Here is a 16961-nt window from a genome sequence, read left to right as displayed (position 1 = left end):
CACATGGCAACGGTTTACAGTATTCTTCATCATAAACCTTGTATGGAGATAACAGTTGTTCTTCCAAAAAGTCAGTGTTTGGGGTTCAGAGGTCCAGAGTGTCCTGTTGCTTGAAGGCCCAGATGAAGTACCATAGTATGTGACAGGATGACAGTCACTGTGAGAAGATATGAAAATGTGACACAAGATTTGCTGTTAGGGTGAATGTAATGTTCCAGACTAATGTTTCTGGACAGAGAAAGCTGTGGATTTGGCTTTCTCTGGATTCAGCAGTTCTGGATCAGAACATTCTAGACACCTGCAATCTGGAGTACATAGGTGTGAGGTGTCGTTATATACTCAGGTCTGAAAATAGCTCAGTGCTCCCGGTTGGAGACCACTCCGAGCAGGGCTGCAGTTAGAAATCATGGAGCCCCATACAGCCTACTTTACAGGGCCCCAAAAACCTCACACCCTGCCCCACCCCCCTGCCCCTGCCTACCCAACTAAAAAAAGAAAAAAATGCAGCTTTGTCTTTAAGGGATAGTTATCTTTCCCCAGCCTGTTATAGGCAGGCCATACATGATGCAAATTTCGCAAAAATCGCTCAATTACCCCATCAACATCTATGGCTGGCTTAAGCATTCATCTGACTGTCTTTCCTTCAGCCCTGACTGACACCAATGTGGCTTTGAAATTGCGCTACTTCAGCGTGATTTCAAATCCGCAGATCAGAGGAATTTGTACCTACAATTTTACTGCGGCTAGCGACTCCATTTAACAATCAATGCAAATCTCAATGAAATTGGATAAAACTTGCGACTTGTCATGTAATTTGGAACAGTCAAGTTGCTTGACAAATCATACCAGTGTGAACCAGGGCTCAATGATCATCATCATTATCATGATAATCATAGTACAGGTGCTGTGGCTCAAAGCACCTGTACTGTGTGACTATCATCATGATAATGATGATCACATTTGGCTGCTCCCTGCTGTGTAATTGAACATAGCCTAGGCAATAGTTAGGGCATGGGGAAAGGTGTGTATGAGTTGTCATGTCATTACTGTACCTTTCCTGTGACTTCTGCTACTGCTGGGATCCCTCTGTTTGCAGTGCTGGGATGGCTGCTGAGCTGAGTAGAGGGACGTCACACATGGACTCTGCTGCCTGCACAGGTCCCTTCCAGTTCCAGCCAGCTGCCCCCAGCCTGCCAGTGCTCTTCTTTTGCCTGATTCTCTCAGCACTTACTTTCTGCAGAAGGAAGGCAGTGTGCAGGGCACCTTAGGCAAGCTAAATCACTCTGTCAGGCCAGAAGCAGAGACTGAAAGATCTGGGACTTCATCCCCTCAGATGTGGACTGGTACAGAAAAGTGTAAGTCCGCAGGTGTCCGAAAAATAAAAAAGTCCTCCTTGACTCCTGACCCTCTGGATGAACTGATGAGGCCCCCCAGCCCAGGAATAATGGTACCACCACTCAGGAGCCATGTATACAGGGGAACAGTATGTATGCACTGACTATACACATGATCCTACATGAAGCCTGAAGCTGCTCTCTGGGCCCCCCTGTTCTGTGATGAGGACCAGGCCCCCTACAGGATGCCCGGTAGTACCCCCTTATCATCAGCCCTGGCTCCCAGTGTGGGAGACAGAAGGTCTAACCAAGGGGTCAGAGGACCCAGACGGAAGCCAAGAGACACAGGTCTCAGTTCGAAGAGTCAGGTTGGCTCCTATCGGGGTGTCAGGAGAACTCCCATCCATAGACCAGAGGTGGGCCTTACAGCAGGGTGCTGTATCTAAAGGTTAGAGAGCCAGGTATCCAGGAGAGGTACTGCAAGTGAAGCTGAGTGAGCTTTTGAGCCAGGTAGCCCAGCATTTTCAAGTGTATGGATTTATGTTGGAATTGGAGAAGATCCCCTGTGTGGGAACTCATTTGTTTGTGAACTTTTAGAATGTAAAAAATATATATAATCTCGCTAAAGGCACAAATATCACATAAATGGAAAGCATCTAGCACAATATCGTAGGTGACAATATAATAGAAAAAGTGTAAAACAGCAGTGCAGCGCTATCTATAAAGCCTAGAATGAATACATAAATGTGCTCATCATAAAGTGCAAGTAAAAGTCCAATCAAATAATGTACAGTAGATAAAATGGAAAAAAGATGACAGACTGTGAGGATCCCCTATGAATAAACCTGACATGCCCCTGATGATGTCATTGATGATGAAACATGTAAAAAGGAGTTACAGAGTGTGACATCATCACATGTGGATCTTGTTGGTTGGAAACAACATTGCAGTAAATCTGACTGCCCTCTTTTAAACCTTTTTCTTTGTGAGTGCACTTGGATTAAAATTCTTTTTGTACAATCATACTACACTATGATATGTTTTTTTTTTCCTTTTGACCTGGATCATTGATATCTACATAGTTGGAGCTGGTTTGTCCATTAAGAGTGATGCCATTGGAAAAAAGTTGCAAGTTCTGTCGTGGCGATCTATGGTGTTATCCTTACTGAACTTTTTGATTGTTCCCAGTTGGGCGGTCAAAACATAGGGTAAGGTGCAATTTGTTTTGTTTGGAAATGGAGGTTCTTCCCTTGTGTGTCCTTTCTTTTCGAACACCATCAGTCAAGGTTTATTCATTTGGGATCCTCATGGACTGTCACCTTTTTCCATTTTATCTACACCATCTGATTGGACTTTCTGATGGACACATTTATGTTTTCATTCTAGATTTTATAGATAGCGCTGCACTGCTGTTTTACACATGTTTGTGAACTTTTGCTTTCTTTTAAATAAAAGTTGGCTATCAAGCCCTTAAAAATAGTCCCTGTCTGTCATGGACTCACTAAAAAAACGTATCTACTATGAGAGCTAACTACCCCATGTCACAAGCTGATGAAAGACCATGGAGCTATCATTCATTTGTGTAGCACCAGGATCGGTTATGTGCTCTATTCACCCAGTTTATTTCCAGCCTCTCATTTGACAGTGAGGGGAACAGCCCTGAAAAAAGAGTGGCAATTCTTTAAATGATAACTTCAATACTCTTATGGATACCTTGTATCATGGGATTTCCCCTATACGCTTCTTTTCAGTATTCTTGAGTTTGATAAAATATGAGTGCATAAAATCTGTAAGTGTTTGATTTTTCTAGTCCAAGATCCTGTTCGTGGAAGCTGGTAACTGTTATTGAATCATCAACCTTTTTTCAAACATATCCATTCTGACACCAAGCTTTCTTATTTCTTTGGTTAGGTGTTTAGTAAGCTTATTGATAGAAGGGGCTAGTTCAGTTTGTAATTTAGTTTTAAACGTAGTTTGCCTACCATGTAAAGCTAGGGCTGGAAAGGAAGACTATTATGGAAGATAAATCCAGGTGTTCTGTGTCAATTCTCAAGAGGCATATTAGGACTTAGGCCTGAAGGGGATCCCACTATAATCAGTCAGTGTAGTTTTCGATCTAGAGTATTGTGAAACATTGTGCAATAGGTAGTATTTGAACTTATGTGTGTGGGTGATATGGAGCATGGCTAGATCCTTTCCATCATCTTTGTTGCACATGTGCCCCACTGATTCACGAGCTTTTAAACTGTGAACATAAATAACCATATACAAAAACTAACCCTTCCTTCCAAAAATAAAAACATTTTAGTACTGATGTAACTAAGGGAATAATTTTTACCTGCAAAGGTTTAAAAGGAACTAGGAAAAAATTCCCCTGGAAATGATTGGGTTTTTGAAGTGAATATGGTTAAGATGAAAACTGTTCCTTAACAAATCAGTACCTGAAAGTATGTTGGGCCCAATTTTGATTCATACACCCAATCTATTGCCAGTTTCTGCTTTTTGTGAATAAGTCATATGCTGCAGGATGTTGTAGCATGTCTCTTCATATAAATCACACTCACATACTGTATTATCTCCCTCACCTTTCTGCTACTCCTAACCTTTGGAGATGTATCACCAAACCCTGGGCCTCCATCATTTAACTGCACCTAATGCTCTCATCCCCCCACATCCTTTGGCAGCAGACACAATCCACACAATTTTGTTTCCATTCTCCTTCTTGCCAGACCCAGCCTCCCCTTCTCTTGTGTCCTTTGGACTGCCCGCTCTGTCTGTAAAAAACTCTCCACTCTCCAAGACTTCTTTATCACTAACTCCTTTAATATTCTTGTCATTACTGAAACCTAGCTCCATGAGTCCTACACTGCTTTTCCTGCTTCCCTCTCTCATGGTGGTCATCTCTGGACTCCTGACCCATACCCAGTGGACAGAAGGGAGGTGAAGGGAGCTGAAGTGGGAATTCTTCTAGCTCCAAATATCACCTTTCAGCTACTTCACCTACCTTCCTCTCTGACACTCTCCTCAATTGGGGCACATTGTCTATTTTCTCCAGTTTCTTTAAGAATTGCTGTGATCTACCAGCCCTTTCAACCAGTATTAGCCTTCCTTGATGACTCTTCTGCTACTCTACTTTCTCTCTTCTAAAATCCCCACAATAGTTCTCGATGACTTCAACATCCCTGTTAATATTTACACTGCTGCTACTTTTAAACTTCTCAGTCTAACCTTCTCTTTTGACTTGAAACAATGGATTCATGTTTCTACTCACTCTGATGGCAGAACCCTTGATCTTGTTTGCACTATGTTTAACCTCTCCAACAATCCTTTTCCTCTCTCTGATCATCACCTTATAAGTTTCACTTTGTTCCTGTCTTCCACCTTTTCTCCCTGCAACCGCCTAACAATTACCTGTAGAAACCTTTGCTAACTTAACCTTTCTCTTCTCTACTCTGCTACTGACAACCTCTATGACAAACAACAGTCCACTGACATCTTCCCCTAGACATGCGCATCCGCCTCACTACACACAGAATCAGGCCTTGGCAAACAGATGACAGATGAAAGAAGTCTAAAAAACATAGCCACATTCTTGAGCATCTATGGTGTAAAACTAAGTCTCAGAAAGATTTCAACCAATATAAACCTGTCCTCCAAAAATACAATTTCTTCTCCACATTGCCAAGCAGACCTATTTTATCACTCTCATTTAAAACTTCTCTTCCAGTCGACATCAACTCTTCTCTACCTTCAGCTTTCCACTTGTCCTCCACTATCTCCACCCACTAACTCACTCGCTGCCCAGGAGATCACTAATCACTTTAAAAATAAGATTGATACAATTCATGAGGAGATCTCCACTGTGCAGATACCTCCCCCACTTAACACTCCATGTCCACAGGTATAATCATTACCCCTCTCATTCAATACCATTACCATAAACAAGGATGCTAAACACCTAACTACTTGCCCCCTGGACACTGTTTCCTTCCAAATACTATGGTCAACCTCTGGCTCTATCCTCCACTTTCTAACTCACATAGTCACTCCCATACTTAAAAAGTCCTTATTGGACCCCAACAATCCAAAAACCTATGCCCCAATTCCCTTGCTCCCCTTTTCCTCCAAACTCCTTAAAAGTCTAGTCTACAACCAACTTATCAGCCATCTCACTGAGGACAACCTTCTTGATCACCTTCAGTCTGGATTTATTCCTCAACACTCCACAGAAACTGCTCTCCTAAAACTCACAAACGATATACTAATGGCAAAAACCAATGGACACTATCCTGTACTCCTACTCCTGGACCTCTATGCTGCCTTTGACAAAGTAGGCCACCCCATCCTCAAAATCCTCCACTCTGTTTGTCTCTAGTGACTGTACTCTTCACTGGTTCTCATACTATCTATCCCACCGCCCCTTTCAGTGTCACTTGCAATTTTACTTCCTTCTCTTTTCAAAATTTTTCTGTCAGGGTCTCCCAAGGTTCTATTTTTGAACCACTTCTATTCTTGTTCTACACCTCCTCTCTTGGTTAGTTTATGTCCTCCTTGCTTCATATACCATTTCTACACTGATGACACCCAAATCTATCTCTCACCCCTCATCTCACTGAAACCAGTCTCCACATGTATTACAAATTTACTAACAGACTTATCAGTTTAGATGTCACACCACTTCCTCAAACTCAATAAAACTCAATACAAAACCAAGCTCATAATATTTCCTCCCCCTTGTGCCTCTTCCTCCGACTACTCTGTTAAGATCAATGGCACAAGTACAGGCATTATGTGTTATCCTGGACTCTATTCTTTTTGATCCACATCCAATCACTGTCCAAAGCTTGCCACCTCAACCTACCCAACATCTCCAAAATATACCCAGTCCTATTCAATGACACCACAAAGCTTCTAATTAACTCAATGGTCACCTCTCGACTACTGCAACTACCTCCTCATTGACTTAACTTTACATATCCCCTCTTCACTATATTTACTATCCCCTCTTCAGTCCATCATAAATGCTGCTGCCAGACTCATCCACCTTGCCAACTGCTACTTCTCTCTGCCAATCCCTCCACTGGTTCCCACACACCCATCAAATTAAATTTAAAATACTACCAGCAACTTACAAAGCTATTAACAACTCAGCCCCCGGTTACATCTTAATCTAGTTTCAAAATACCAACCAAATCATTCTCTTTGTTCCTCTCAAGACCTCCTGATATCAAGTTCCCTTGTCACCTCCTCCTATGCTCACCTCCAGGAATTTTAATGAGACTCTCCCATCCTATGGAACTCCCTACCCCAATCTGTCTTACTATCTCCTACTCTGTCCAAAGGCAAAACTTTTTTTAGTTTGACAGAATGGAGAGGGATTAGAACACCTGTCAGTTTTTATTGCTGTCTGTGCCACCGCTGTGGAGATTCAACCTCTCTATTTGTCCTGTTTACTATTGTCATTGAAAGTGAAACTAAAAGAAAATCCTGAATTTTGGGTTGTCCCCAGAAAAGAAATAGAGGGGATATCGTCCAATGGCAATGCTAGTTTTAGTGACCTGAGGGACCCTAAGGAATTCCCTTAGTTTTCAGGGATTTACTCTCACTTCCTGTTTGACTATGGGACAGGAAGTGAAGGGAAATCTTTGCAATAGGACACAGATGGAGAAAAAAAAGTTGACAGGGGTTATAACCCTCCCTTGCTATATCCAAAATGGAAAAAAAAGTTTTACCTATACTTTAATAATATAACATTATTTCCACCTTGGTGGAATGGCTATTTTGGTTATCAAAAGACAATTTCTCGAAAGTTTTGAGCTGAAAGCAGTGCTGGGCAACTTTCACTAAACTAAAAGAAAAATCACTTTGCAAAGCAAAAAATCACTTTGCTTAGTAAGGGAGTTGAATTCATGCTGGCTTCAATCATCTAATCATGTGCTGGTAAAAATATTGTTCTTTTAATTTCCCTCATACCCAGGGGCTGACTGACAACTCATGGGGCCCCTGGGCAATAGGAAATCATGGGGCCCCTGTGTCCTTGCCCACACTCAAACCACACCCACAAAAGCCTATGAAAGGTACCAGGGGCATCTTATGGAGCCCCCCTACTGACCCCGGGCCCTCGGGCAGTGCCCAGGTGCCCTAATGGTCAGTCCACCCCTGCTTATACCTTATTGGGTACTCTTTGCAAAGTGAATTTTCACTTTGTTTCACTTCATTCACTAAGCAAAAGGAAAAAATCACTTTGAGGTGAACATGCCCTATCCCTTTAGTAAATCAACCCCATTATGTCATTGATGCTTACAAATAAATTATTATATGTCCTGGGGAAGGGGAAGCTAAAAGCAAAAAGTATTTTACAGTGAAAACTTAAATGCAAAATGTAGAATAAATGTCCTAAAAATGTATACTGTTTAATAAACTTTAATAATTAAGTTCTCCTGATTTATCCATACATAAGATAAAGTATGAAATATTTTTTTTTCTTTTAAACACTCTACCTTCCCACTGGGGTATTATTTGCTTTGTTGGGTAAAAATTGCTAGTTAATCATGTTCCAGAGTTATCTCTATTTCTATGATGCTAATGTGAAAAAAGTTGGATTAAAAGTAAATATATTCTGTCTTTCACCACAGAATGAGCATAATTCTATCTAAATTAAATAAATGAGAAAATTCTAATTAAGATAACAGTGTCAATCATCAATCACATAATAAAATCAATTCACTTTGCCAGGGTCCTGCTTTACCATAAATAGCATTAACATTTCTAACGTTAGGTGTTGTCTTGTTAGCAGGTATCATTTCAAGAAATCAAGAATTCTAATCAAGGCAAGGATGGCTGCTTGGAATTGCACACAAAACAAACCACTATGATTTCCCCTTAATGAAAATAAGCAGTGTATGACTTGTGGCAGCTATGCAATCAAGAAAGCTATTCACAAAGTGATCATCAGCAATAGTGTAATTGCATTAATACGCTGCAAAACAAATATAACATTAGAAGTGGTAGCTGAAGGAATTTTTAGGAAATATGCGTGCATGTTTTATCCAAACATGTATAACATGAATTTGTTGAACTTGTTTGCAAAAAACGCTGTGAAGAAAATCAAAGTTGATTTGTTGAACTGTCAGTGCAGTTACATACTTGAAAAGTACTCGGTACTATATACAGTGGGGATCGAAAGTTTGGGCACCCCAGCTAAAAATTTGTATTTCCAAAATGCATCAGGCTTGTCTATATGTTAATTTGCAAAGTTCAAACGATGATTTTTGTGGTGAGGACGTAGAAGAGGTTTTCTTCTGATGACTCTTCCATGAAGACCATATTTGTACAAGTATCTCTTTATAGTGGAATAGTGTACCACAACTCCAGTGTCTGCCAGATATTTCTGGAGGGATCATGCAGTCAAACGTGGGTTTTGAATTGTTTTTCTCACAATCCGTTCTGTCTGATATTTTTCTTGGTCTTCCAGATCTTGCTTTAACTTCCACTGTTCCTGATGACTGCCATTTCTTAATTACATTCCGAACAGAGGATATTGACATCTGAAAACGCTTTGCTATCTTCTTATAGCCTTCTCCAGCTTTGTGAGCGTCAACTATTTTCAGTTTCAGTTTTCTAGACAACTGCTTAGAAGAACCCATGGTGCTGATTGTTGGGGCAAGGCCAGATGAGTCTGGGCATTTAAAACCTTTGAGATTGACATCACCTGCTCTTCCCAGATGATGATTGAGAACAATCCATGACACTGGCAGGTCTCAACTTGGCAAAGGGGGCAGTGCATGCTATAAATTCTGCAGGGTGCCCAAACTTTTGCAGACGCCATTTTTTTGTTTTCTGTTATTTTGAAAGTGTAAATGATGGAAATAAAATCTAACTTTTGTTGACATATTATAAGAATGTCTAATCTGTAATTTGATGCCTTTTGGAGATTTTTCCATCTTTTCTTGGCTTCTTTATGCACATTAATACAAATTTTTAGCTGGGGTGCCCAAACTTTCGATCCCCACTGTATATATCAACCAAGCACACAAACAAAAAAAACTGTGGGATAAAATAAGCATTTAATATAGCTCATAGAAGACACTCTTGGTTTCACAGAACACATTTCCTTTTGGTGACTAAATGTAATCAAACTTAGCACTATACCATATCTACATTTTTTTATGGCAGACACAAAAAATTAACAAATGTTTGATCAATTTCAGTTAGGATTCTCAAATGTTCTCATTTTTATTATAAAGTAACATTTTGAGGGAAAGGTGTTAAATAAAACTATTACATGTGGAAAGTATTAGTAAGTAGGCATAGGTAATTGTTTTATTTTTTTTCTTTTAAACAGTAACATTGGAAGCATTCATACCTGCAACAGCCTGTAAAAACCTTCCATTCTATAAGTCCAGGCTTTTTTGCTGGGAAAAGCTTTGCCACTCCTTAACATTGCAGCATCCCACCCTTTCCTTCTTTCTTTATGTTCCTATTGGCCAGAAAAGAAGTCCATCATAGAGATTAGTGGAGATGACATTCAATAGCAAACTCCAACACTAGACTGTGATGATTTTGTGCATGGCCAAGTGTAGACCGAGTTTAACAACTCCAGAGCTGGTGTCTATCATACCTCCATCTCTGATGTTGGCAGGGAAGTCAGAAATACAGTGGGAGCCAATGGTGGCTAGGGATGTCAATCACAAGGTCCTGGCCAGCGATTCCTGACTGGCACTTGGCAATCATCAGAGGAAACTGACAGGGGAGAGACCTGTGTGTAAACAACACAGGTCTCTCTCCTGTCAGTAAAGACATGCTGCTGTGTATTTCTCTGCATGACTGCACAATTGTCAGTTAACATAATGCAGTGCCGTATGGCAAAAAATGGCCTGGTTAGGAAGGGGAGGTAAATCCTCTGGAGGGCAAGTGGTTAATGACTTTGGCTAAATTTGTAGCTTCAGAGGATTTCCATGGACTTGTTAGTGTGAGCAGCAAAATAGCACATGGGCCACTACTGTTCTGTGGTGTGTAGGATACATTTCTAAGCCCCAGCTTAAAATCTTAGAATCGTCATGGCTTTGGAGAGTTGTAGTGAAAGGAATACAAAAATTGATTTCCAAAAATAAAGTAATTTTTTCTAGTTCCATAGAATATGGAATAAATTACCAATCTGATTATAACATCTCCAACACATTGAGGAAGTAGGTGGAAACATTTTCAACACTCTATAATGGATTAAATACCAGCTATGAATGATTTTCAGCAAGATATCCGAATGATCTACACAGGCTGAAGCCTTATTATTAATACTAATAGCTTTACACCAAAAGCTTTTAAGGGTGACCTACTTCACCTTATGATTTGGTGCTCACAGAATTTTTTTTTTGGTTTGTGAGCTCAATCCTTTGCTGTTATTTTGGTTGGACCTTTGTTGCAGTCTTTGTCTATCTTGATCCTAATTGAACTTAATCTGTCTTCACCTTGCTTTACTATGTGTTTATAAAGTCTCTGTTTTGGGTTTATTGCTTCTATCTTTTTTCCCCTAAAAACAGTCTTTGTTTCTTCCCCATGACTTCTCTACACTCTCTATGACCCATGCTTATCTACTACAGGTGAAACTCAAAAAATTAGAATATCGTGCAAAAGTACATTTATTTCAGTAATGCAACTTAAAAGGTGAAACTAATATATGAGATAGACTCGTTACATGCAAAGCAAGATCGTTTAAGCCATGATTTGTCATAATTGTAATGATTATGGCTTACCGCTCATGAAAACCCCAAATCCACAATCTCAGAAAATTAGAATATTACATGCAATCAATAAAACAAGGATTGTACATAGAACAATATCGGACCTTTGAAAAGTATAAGTATGCATATGTACTCAGTACTTGGTTTGGGCCCCTTTTGCAGCAATTACTGCCTCAATGCGCGTGGCATGGAAGCTATCAGCCTGTGGCACTGCTGAGGTGTTATGGAAGACCAGGATGCTTCAATAGCGGCCTTCAGCTCTTCTGCATTGTTCGGTCTCTCATCTTTCTCTTGGCAATGCCCCATAGATTCTCTATGGGGTTCAGGTCAGGCGAGTTTGCTGGCCAATCAAGCACAGTAATCCCACAGTCATTGAACCAGGTTTTGGTGCTTTTGGCAGTGTGGGCAGGTGCCAAGTCCTGCTGGAAAATGAAGTCAGCATCCCCATAAAGATCGTCTGCGGAAGGAAGCATGAAGTGCTCCAAAATCTCCTGGTAGACAGCTGTGTTGACCCTGGACTTAATGAAGCACAGTGGACCAACACCAGCAGATGACATGGCTCCCCAAATCAACACAGACTGTAGAAACTTCACACTGGACTTCAAGCATCTTGCAGTGTGTGCCTCTCCATTCTTCCTCCATACTCTGGCTCCTTGGTTTCCAAATGAGATGCAAAAGTTGCTCTCATAAGAAAAGAGGACTTTGTTTTTCTTTAACCCAGGTAAGACGCTTCTGACGCTGTTTGTTGTTCAGGAGTGGCTTAACAAGAGGAATACGACATTTGAACCCCATGTCCAGGATCTGTCTGTGTGTGGTGGCTCTTGATGCACTGGCTCCAGCCTCAGTTCACTCCTTGTAAAAGTCCCCAACACTTTTGAATGGCCTTTTCCTGACAATCCTCTCCAGGCTGCGGTCATCCCTGCTGCTTGTGCACCTTTTTCTTCCACACTTTTCCCTTCCACATAACGTTCTATTAATGTGATTTGATACAGCACTTTGGGAACATCCAACTTCTTTTGCAATTACCTTTTGAGGCTTTCCCTCCTTATGGAGGGTGTCAATGATGGTGATTTCTACTGAACCAGACTGCAAGACCATTTAAAGGCTCAGGAACCCTTTGCAGGTGTTATGGCTTAATTAGCTGATTAGAGTGGGACACTTTGAGCCTAGAATATTGCACCTTTTCACAAAATTCTAATTTTCTGAGATTGTGGATTTGGGGTTTTCATGAGCTGTAAGCCATAATCATCACAATTATGACAAATCACAGCTTGAACTATCTTGCTTTGCATGTAATGAGTCTATCTCATATATTAGTTTCACCTTTCAAGTTGCATTACTGAAATAAATTAACTTTTGCACTATATTCTAATTTTTTCGAGTTTCACCTGTACTTTCTGTGAAATCCTTGGCTGATTTACACTGTTGTTTCCAGTCTTTGGACTGCTAATTCACCTGCTAGCCCCTGTGGGGCTACATTCACCATGTCCAGCCTCTGTAATCCACCCATCCATTATAACTGTATCTTTAATCTTGTAGACTTAATTATGTGCCAAATAAGTTTATTAAAATGTTCATTTATTTATACATGGTAAAGTATTTTATACACCAGCCACATGCCCCTATCTTTTTTATATTATTATTGTAATTACAATGCATCAACTGTAAAGGAAAGAAAGCCTCTAGTCTGAAAACATTAGATCAATACCCAGTCCCACTCAAATCTCAAATGGACACACAGTCCAGTAAGCCCGTCTTTGATAAAACAGAAGAAAAGTGTCAGCCAATGGTTTTTGATACATAGAAGAATGTATGCACTTGTTGAGCATTGTCTTAGTAACATGTGTAAAAAATAAATGCTATCACTGAGGTGATCAACCACTTCCATACCGGGCTCTTCCTGCCCAGGCCAATTTTCAGGTTGCAGCGCTTTCACGTTTTGAATGACAATTGCGCGGTCATACAACCCTGTACCCAAACTAAAATGTTATAATTTTCTTCACACAACTAGAGCTTTCTTTTGGTGGTATTTAATCACCGCTGGGGTTTTTATTTTTTGCTTATATAACAAAAAAATACCAAACATTTTGAAAAAAAACACGTTTTTCTTTGTTTCTGTTATAAAAGTTTGCAAATAAATAATTGTTCTTCATAAATTTAGGCCAACATGTATTCTACTACATGTCTTTGGTGAAAATAACCCAAATTAGTATTTATTATTTAGTCTGTAGGAAAGTTATAGAGTTCACAAACTATGGTATAGATCTGAATATTGATCAATCCTGAAGACTGACAGCCAATCTAATTTCTTGAGGTCCAAGAATGTCAGAACAGTACAGATAACTCCCAAATGACCCCTTTTTGCAAAGTAGACAGTCCGACGTATTTCATAAGAGGCATGGCAAGTTTTTTGAAGTTGTAATTTTTTTTTCCTAATTTTTCGGAAATGAAGAAATAAAAAAATGATTTTCACTATTTTTTTTTTACATACTGTCACCAGTGCAGTACAGCACCATCATATAACTGGCATGACAGTGATCAGGAACACTAACTGGTGACAGTACGAAAAAAAAAAGTTTTTCTACACTGTTTATTGCTGGCCTGCTAATACCAGCATTGATTCCAGTAATTTTGTTTTTTATTTTTTTTTTATTTTTGATTATTTTTTAATAAATTTTTTCTCTTTTCTTTAAGATTATTTTTTCATATTTATCTATGACCACAGTAGTATACTGTTACCATAGTAACATTGTACTACTTTGGGGAAGTGATCAGTATTTTTTTTTTTTTTACACAGTTTGCTTATAGCAAAGAATTACTTTGCTATAAGCAAGCATTTACCTGAATGAAATCGGTTCATTCAGGGGTTTTTTTGTGCTTAGCTGTGATTTGGCCACATCTAATCACATGACACAGCTGGGCTGTGATTGGCCCAGCTTGTGCATGTGATCGCTTTGACCAAAGCTAGCCACACTTGTATACAATGGATGGCATGAAAGGAAGCCATCCATTGTATACAATTGTCATGTGACCTGCTGTGATTGGTCACAGCAGGTCACATGGTACTAACAAAGGGGCCAGTACACAGATCTGTCATCGGCCGTGGCCGTGTACTTCAGACACCTCGGGCCGCTGCGCGGCTCTGCTGGCAGGTAAACTGTGCATGCCTGAAAGGACGCCATATGGCGTCCACCCGGAGGGACAAGGTGCTCGCCCGGCTGCCATCTGGCCATAGGCCGGGCGGGAACTGGTTAAAAAATGACTGTATGTGGTCTATTTATCAATATTTTTACACAAGATTCACACAGATACACAACTTTTACCTATTTTCCCACAAAACATATTAAAAATTTATGCATTTAGGTAAATGCTCTGTGAATCTTGGGTAAAAAAAAATCCTGACAGATAAAAATGATGCATAAACACAAAAGGAAAATTGTCCAAAAATAACACATATATTTAACACTGGGACAGATTTGTTTCACCACATATGGAAAAAATACAAGTTTTGTGAAGAATTGGTGACACCTAAATTCTTAATGCTTGAGTTTTTAATAGTGAACTGTGAGCAGCATCTGTTTTGTAGAAATCTTAAAACTACATGGGACGTTAATTATTATTTTTAAACAAACCTTGTGCAAATACAAGGACTGGTCCATTGCATATTTTATTGTGGTAATATTGTAGTGTAAATGTGATGGTGTCATGTGTCAGCTATTTTTTTCCTTATACAGTATTTGTTATTTATTTGCATGTTATATTTAGGAGTAAATAGAAGTAACAATGCTTTTTGTACTTCTGTGGCACTTATTACGGAGGAGTAAAAAAAATCTCCGGTAAACTCCCAGTAATGCCACTTTTACAGACCATGTAACAGGAATGGATCTAAAATGGAATACTGCTATTACACATTCATGGAAACCAAATATATTATTGCTAGTATGGATAAGAGAATATTATTCTATGTTAGCTTCCCACAATCTAATTCATTTTAGGATTAAATGTAACACTTGGAACATGAATACAGGAGGGGAGCACATAAGAATGACCTTATCAGTCTGCTGCTGCTCCTTCATTGTCAGGTTGATGATGATGCGGAAACTAAGGTAGGAGAAGTTTGGCAAACATTTTCCTACAGTTACCTATCACATGGGTGAGTACCAATGCTATGTTTATAAAGTAGGAGAGAGAGGAGTTGTGCATATAGAGGATCTCTAATGCTATAAAAATAAGGTAAGTTACATATGTGTGGCATAAAATTGAAAATTATAAGAATATTATTTGTTGTATGGAGTACAGCACTGATAGGTGGAGCCCACTGATTACAGGTGTCTTCCATTGAACTACTGTATGTAACCATATACATCTGTATGTAACAAAGAAACAAACTTAGTGTTTATTAAGAGGGTGTGTTATATTGTTGGGCGCACCTTGTGTTTTTTTTTTGTTTTAGAATTCTTTTTATCCATCAGTTAATTATGCTCTCGATAACCATAATCCACTAAGAAAGTAGAGGATGCTCACTTTTATAATGAATTTTCACTTATCTTTGTGAATGGAGTAAAAGAAAAACAGTAATTTCAGGTGGCAAACATCCAAAAGGCAAATAAAAAAAACAGGAGTTTTGCCTGCAAATGAACAGTACAACTTCATCTCATTCACTTAGCTAAGTGAAAATGTACTTTTCAAAAAGAAATTCACTTATCCTAGTTAATGAGGTATAATTGTGTTGATTTCATCATTCTGTATGTGCTCACAAATGCATTGCATAGAAAATGTTTAAGAAACATTATTCTTCAATCGTCCAATCATATTCAAGCAACATTTTTTTTTGATTGGGTGTTCTTTGCAAAATGATTTTATACTTTATGCTCTCCAGATGGAGGAGCAGACGTACCCTCACTGTAGATAGACCCACATGGAAGTAAAATATATTTTAAATATATATGAAAAATATTCTTTCCAAATATCCATGTATTTGAAATGCTACAATTTTTGCCATATTCAATATATATTTCAAAAAATAAATAAATAAATATATATATGAAAAATATTTTTAAAAATCCATGTCAAATATACTGTATGTCTTTAAAAATACAAATCTACATTTTTGGAATGCATTTACAAATATATGTAAAAATATATGCTGAAATGACTTTTTTTATATGTTAAAACAATCAGAAGAATATATTTAAAAATATATATTTTAAAAAATATTTTCCATATATTTTATAATATATAAAAAGATCGAAAGGGCTGCAAGGGCTAGGACAGTGATAATAACGGGGGATTTTAACTACCTGGAAATTGACTGGAGTAATTGTACTGCAGGAACAGTTAAGGGGCAAACATTTTTAAAGCTACTGCAGGACAATTTTATAGTACAGTCCATAGAGGCCCTACTAGGAATGATGCTCTGCTGGACCTGGTAATCTCAAACCATGCAGAGCTTATTATGAATGTCCATATAAAAGAACATCTGGGTAGCAGTGACCATAAGATGATTTCATTTATTGTTAGCTGTAAACAGCGATCACATACAGGAAAAAAAAAATGCTCAATTTTAAAAGAGCTAATTTTCCAAGGCTGAGAGCTGCTCTCTAAGACTTAGACTGTGAGGGAATATTGGCATCGATGAACACAACACAGAAATGGGAGTTCTTCAAAAAGACTGTATGTGAACACACTGCAAAATACCGTATTTTTCGCTGAATAAGACGCACTTTTTTCCCCCCAAAAAAGGGGGGAAAATGTCAGTGTATCTTATGGAGCGAATATGGAGCGGCCGGTCCAGTATTTCCGTCGCCGCCACCATGTCAGAACACCGGGCCGGCTGCTCAGCTCTTCAGCTCTGTGTATGCAAAGGAGCATGGGGGAGCTCTTGTCC

This window comes from Staurois parvus, unplaced genomic scaffold (genome assembly GCF_062004578.1).
Source record: "Staurois parvus isolate SC_StPar_1 unplaced genomic scaffold, SC_StPar_1.0 ptg000361l, whole genome shotgun sequence".
In the NCBI taxonomy this organism is placed as follows: domain Eukaryota; kingdom Metazoa; phylum Chordata; class Amphibia; order Anura; family Ranidae; genus Staurois; species Staurois parvus.
This window is presented reverse-complemented; position numbering follows the sequence as displayed.